Below are 6,718 nucleotides of genomic sequence, written 5' to 3'. Positions count from 1 at the left end.
CTTGCATGTCGTGCTTGATCGAGCATACAATATAACTAAAAAACATTCTAATGTATCCATTTCCTACTCAGTTATTGTTTATTTGGCAACACTGAGACTATGAAATACTTTGAACTGTAGCTGTTTCACAAGCATTCCATTCCTGCTATGCAGATTTCTTGCCTTTGCCGACAAATGCAGAAACAGTGTCGCAACGGGTAAAAGCAAGAAACAATGACAATGCCTTTGAGTGAGGAACAAGTAAGCAAGCCACAAAACATCAATACACTGCCATAGCAAGAACAAACTAATAATTGTAATTGTTCGGTTTCCTGTCAATGAGGCATGCTTTGCATGAACAAATATACGATTATCGTGATTACATGGTGCAAAAGATTATAAAAGCAGATTACATGGCCCTTGTCCATGACCTTGACCTACTGACTTAATTTCTTCTTTTTTTAAGATATTGCCATAAAATTCGAACCAATTGTACAGTTTTGAACAAACATTTCAAAACTGACTTTCAGTGACCTTGATCTTGACCTACTTTCTTCTTTTTAAGGTACAGCAGTGAAGTTTGGAGATCTTATACAGTTCTGCACACCATTTTTGTGCGTCTTTGTACATTTTCTACCTGTACAATATACAAAGCAATGTATCATATTTTCAATAACCCTGTTCCTCTGACAATAAGCTGATGTATGGGGGTATTCATCACCATTAGTGATACGTTTTGTTTTATCTGCACGAAAACTAAATAGTTTAGTTTTATTTTCAACGCATCTAAGAAACTATTCCATAATTCAGGAAGTCTTTTCGACATTATCAAGAGTTTGAAATAGAACATAAACAAAAGCACAGATCCTTAAACTTACAATGATATATTCACATTTGGAATCTGTTAATACAAAGTATGTACATTGTACTATTATAATTTGAGGACCAAGGGACTATCCTTTTACCGCCTTCAATATAGATTTTAACATTTTGCTGTATGGGATACAACTTGTTTTGTATTTTTTTCTTTGGATACATACACGTATTGAAGTTGTCACTGAACCCCATGCTGAGTAACAGGACATTATGAACTATATCAGTGTGCCCTTGTAGTGTTTGTAGTTCATTCCATAGAATCATTACACATATCATTTAATTAAAGATTTTGTTTCAGCTGATAAGCAATGGTCCAGTATTGCCATGATTTTGAGACTGTTTCTCAGTGAAACAAAGCAAGAAATGAAGGATAGAACAGAGAAGAGACTGAAAAGAAGAGACGTCCATATAAACCATATTAGCTAATTTCAGGCCAATATCATAATAATATGCTTTCAGGTTTATCTGGGACCAGGATCTAATCAATAGTCGATGGTTATAGCACTGAAATTAGAAAACTCAAACTTGGCCGTGATAAGAACGTTATCTAAAAGTCTGGCGGTCATTTTAAAGATGGCGACCTTCTTAAATGGGTCGATATTTGGAAAAGGCAACATTAGAAATAAAACTATCAGCTTATGGGAACAAATTGATAGGGAAAAACATGTTATATCCCAACAAATATGATATTTTAGAAACTTACAGATCCTGATTATATGAAAAATGCCTCAATTCTGGCAGCCATTTTGAAATTCGGAGGCCATCTTGAAAATGGATGAGTTTTAGGTGGCCCTCGATCATTTTTGAATCTGGGCCATATGATGAACATTTAGCGTACATTTCATACTTGTATCATCAAGTGAAGTATTTCCTTAGATTTTCTCACTAAGCTGCCCCACTATTACTGACAAACTATATGTTACGGAAACACATGAGAATTTGCTGTTACTTTTTACGATGAAAATCGAAAAGCATTTGTAACGCTTTACTCCAGGTAAACTGCCTCGATTATAAATATCTATATTTTAAAGTCATAATTCATTGATTCCGCTATAGCTCACTGGTTACGACGACCGGAAAATGTCTTTATTGCCGCGGCGGTCCGGGGTTCGATTCCCGACGCGGTCATCTTTTTTTCTTGATTTGGAATTTTTAAGAATATTTTAGAAACAAAAACTCATATTCTAATGTTTATAATATGACCAAACTTCAATTTGAAAAAAAAAAGATCAGTTTTTAGCTTAATCTGGAGGTCAGTGCCTTTAAACATATTTATCTGTAAAAAGACAGATACTTGTATACTTAGATAAGAATTAATATAGAACAGCCATTTATGTTTATAGTTTATCATGGTTATCATATCCTTCTGCAAAAAGGAAAGAAAGGATATTCCATTGCGATTAAAGACCGGTTCGCCATGCTAATTGCCAAACACCAAATATTTAATGCTAAAACTTAATGTTCTTTGCCAAACGTTTAATGTAAAATATTTTTTTGTCAAACGGCAATTGTCAAATGATAAATGCTAATTGTTCATTGAGACATGCGAAATAATAATTGCTAAAGTTTATAGCTAATTGCTAATTTAAATAAAGAACTAAATATATCAGGGGACGTGATCGTCCTTTCAAAGTAATTGGCCTACGTTAAATTACTTTGACTCTGTTAAAAAGTTGCTTTGAAACATTTTACAGTTTCGGTACCATGTTCACATTGCCGGTAGAACATGTTTTTGTTTCAGTTCAGACTAGTAGAAAATTATATGTTTTTAAATAATTAAGACCTGCATTCATGAGTTTAAGAAATACAGATCATTAACACTTTAGGTTAATGTATTTGAAGATTGGCATTTATTATTTGGCAATAAGCATTAGCTATTTGACATCTAGCATTTCGTATTTAGCATTTGTTGTAAATCATATAGCATCTTGTATGTAGCATTTAGCATTAAGTAATGACATTAAGCACTAACTATTTGGCATTTAGCATTTGCCAATTAGCATGGCACACCAGACTTAACATAAAGAATGTATTTTCAATATTTAAGACATATGATATTCTACCAATCTGACTTGAAACATACGAAAATTTGACCAAAACTTTTTACTCTTAAGTTTTTAATAGAGAAAAGGCCAATGGCTATTTATACACTGATATATTCAGCTCTTGTTTTCAATAAGCACTTCGCAATAAATATTTGACCTTTGTTGTTTCACATTTCTAAATTAAACATTAGCATTTGTCATTTTAGAAGTACAGTTTGATATCTGACATTCAATATTTGACATTCATCATTTGGTATACAGCATTTTGCATTAACTCATTGTCATTTAGCATTTGGCAATTATCATGGCGCACCGGCTTTCCATAGTTTAAATATCTGTCTGTCTTTATATAGACAAAATTAATGCTCTTACTTTAAACAACAATTCACAAAGTATTGGCGAGAGAATCGACCAAATCTAAATTCTAACACGATCCGCAGCCATTGCTATATAAACATATAGCGAAATCGCCTATACATGAATCAACGAAAAAGTATGGTTGGCCGTTATATTTCACCCCCTACGATTGTGACATAAGAGATTCTACTTCTGTTCCAATACATACGAATTATTTCAGGGCTAAACGGTTGAAAAAACATTTTAAAAACACAGTTATGATAAAAAGCCGTACTGACTTGTGTGTAGGACCGTAAAACACGTTTTGATCTCTACAAACGAAATCAATTAGCTCAATTATGATTCAGCGGTGACGTCATAAATATATGACATAAAGCATGTCGTCATAATGATATGACGTCATATTAAAGTTAAGCTTGTAACTGGTAACATAGGGTCAATTAATCTAATTTGATTATTCTGTTCATAAATAATTTGCGAGCTTTTAGATAACCAGTTTATGAATACTTCTCAAAATTCTAATAAAAAAGAACAAATATCTATATGTTCCATTTGCTATGCAACACTGTCTAACCATGGGGTAAATTGTAACTGCATATGATCCAAATGACGTATTACGCTGAAAATGCAGTACTGTAAAATGCGAATTATTAAGTCGTTCGGATGCGAATAATTAAACCACTCGTGCTACGCACTCGTGATTTAATTACTACGCATCCAAACTCCTGCCCATATTTTATTAACTGATAAAATATAGAACATATTTCTTATTTCTTAATTCTAACACGATCCACAGCAATTGCTATATAAACATATAGCGAAATCGCCTATACATGAATCTACGATAAAATATGGTTGGCTGTTACATTTAACCCCCCTATGATTGTAACATAAGAGATTCTATTTCAGTTCCATCACATACGAATTATTTCAGGGCCAAACGGTTGAAAACAGCTTTTCAAAAACATAAATATAATAAAAAGTCATACTGACTTATATGTAGGTCCGTAAACCACGTTCTGATCTCTACGAGCGGATTCAATTAGCTCAATTATGATTCAGCGGTGATGTCATAAATGTATGACATAAAGTATGACGTCATAATGATGTGACGTCATAAAAAAAGTTAAGCTCGTCACTCGTAACACAGGGTCAACTCGCCTAATTTGATGATTCTGTTCATAATTAGTTTGCGAGCTGTTAGATTACTAATTTATAAATACTTCTCAAAATTCTGATAAAAAAGAAACAAATATCTATACGTTCCATTGGCTATGCAACACTTTCTAACCATAGGGGGTAAATTGTAACAGCATAAGACCCAAATGACGTATTACGCTGAAAATGTAGTACTGTAAACTGCGAATTATTTGCGTTGTTAGAATCGAAATAATAAATATGTTCCAATACTTTTATCAATTAATAAAACATGGGAAGTCGTTTGGAAGTCGTTTGGATGCGAATAATTAAATCACTCGTGCTACGCACTCGTGATTTAATTATTACGCATCCAAACTCCTGCCCATATTTTATTAACTGATAAAATATAGGAGCAGATTTATTATTTCTTAAATATAATATATTCAGTTTTCTATCTGATTTTGTTTAATTCCAATAAAAGATTAGTTTTTAAGAGTGTTTAACATTGATGTTATGAATACTTCAAAAGAAATGTAATATCTATTACTTACGGATCGTCCTCAAAATAGACTTCATTGTCCTGAAAGAATATTTAAAAAGACTGAAACTGGTGCTGTGCAATTTCTGTAAATATTACATATAAGATGGAAACACACGTTCTCATACAAAAACTTTGTTTTCTCATTAACAGAACATGTTGCTTAGTAAATGAACCTCTCTATGGTAAAAACACTGTAGAACACATTTAAGTCTGTGCTATTGATGTTGCAGTCTACATGAAACTAAATAATTATACTATATAGATTATTGCTATATCAAAAATATGTAATGCTACAATGAACGTTTACATGCAACAGAAGTTCATGTTAAAGGGATGCCTCCCTTCGCGCGTACTTTAAATCCAGACGGAAATTACTAGTACTAAACCGCGATTTTCATATTGTGACGTCTGTGGGTACACACATACAAGTTTTCGTAGTTTTATGTCAAATATTCATGCCTGATTTATAAACATTGTAGGATGTCTTACAGAAATACTGACATCTTATTTTGACTAATACATGTACAATGTTTACGATTATTTTTAGCTACCAGACCGGATTTGTTACCATCTATTTTGTATTTATGAATCTTCAGACCTCGCGTTCAGTATTACCTAAAGTAAGTATTCATTATCCCTTCTGTTCTAGACCGATTGTAGTGACTGTAATCGCGTGGAATGACTTATTTTCGCTAATTTGTTCTCGTATACAAGGTTATAATGCAGTAATTCGGTCCAAAATGTGCTTCCGTGGTGTAGTCGAAAGAAGTCCCTAATAAATAGATCCTAAGTTTTCCATTTTTCGTGCATTTGCGCGTAAATCGGGGGTCAAATGGGCATTATTTCACTCGTGGAATGAATTTTACATAAAATAGGACACGTTTCATGCTAATACTCGCATGTTTTCGAGTTGTTTACTTGAAAACGAAAGTAGGGTGTTTATTCTGCGGACCGCTTTCTGAAATGCGGCAATATGAGGGTACCCGACTTCAGTTGACTTGCATTTCACTGCATACTATTCAACACCCCTTTTTCTTTTCGTTTTCTTGAAGCAAATGTATGGATATCTTGTGGAAAATAGGTCTACGGCGGAGTGAAAATCTAGAAACTGTAACAAAATTATTCTGAAGTAGTTGAATTTTATATGAAACAAAGAACAATTTCTTTTATTGGTATATAGCCTACAAACGTCAACTTTCCATTTCTCACATGTCTTTATCTGCGCATGCGTCGATTAATTATCGATGTCAGTTTAACGTGCGGCTTTGCTAAATATTATGCGGGTATCTTTACCGGCTCTTATACGTTACTGCGCATGTACATCGGCTCTGAGAGTTCGGCCACCGGCTCAGTTGCATGAACTGCGCATGTGCATCGGCTCGGACACGGTAACTGCACATACGCGTCACCGGCTCGGAACGCACGAAACAGTTCTTGGCAGTCGCCTTCTAGTTTTCCTATCGTAGAGCAGCACTTTTGTCTTACTCATAAATACTTAGAAAAATTACGTAAATTTACAGAAATTTAGGTAAAGTTTAACAATTTAAACATCTTGAAGTGTTATATTCATCTAATAAATTTTTACGCCCGGATATTTTTGGGCATTTTCCAAATTTATTGAAACTTTAGAAATCGCTAGGACTTTGTTAATTTTTGAGGTCTGACAGGTCATGTTTAGAGTAATGAACATATTTCTAATTTATCTTTGATAATTCAACGCATATTTCAGTTAAATTGTTGAGGAAATAAATTATTTTAACTGTTATCCGGTGTAATCATT

Source organism: Mercenaria mercenaria, chromosome 10 (genome assembly GCF_021730395.1).
Source record: "Mercenaria mercenaria strain notata chromosome 10, MADL_Memer_1, whole genome shotgun sequence".
NCBI lineage: Eukaryota > Metazoa > Mollusca > Bivalvia > Venerida > Veneridae > Mercenaria > Mercenaria mercenaria.
Note: the sequence above shows the minus strand (reverse complement) of the source record.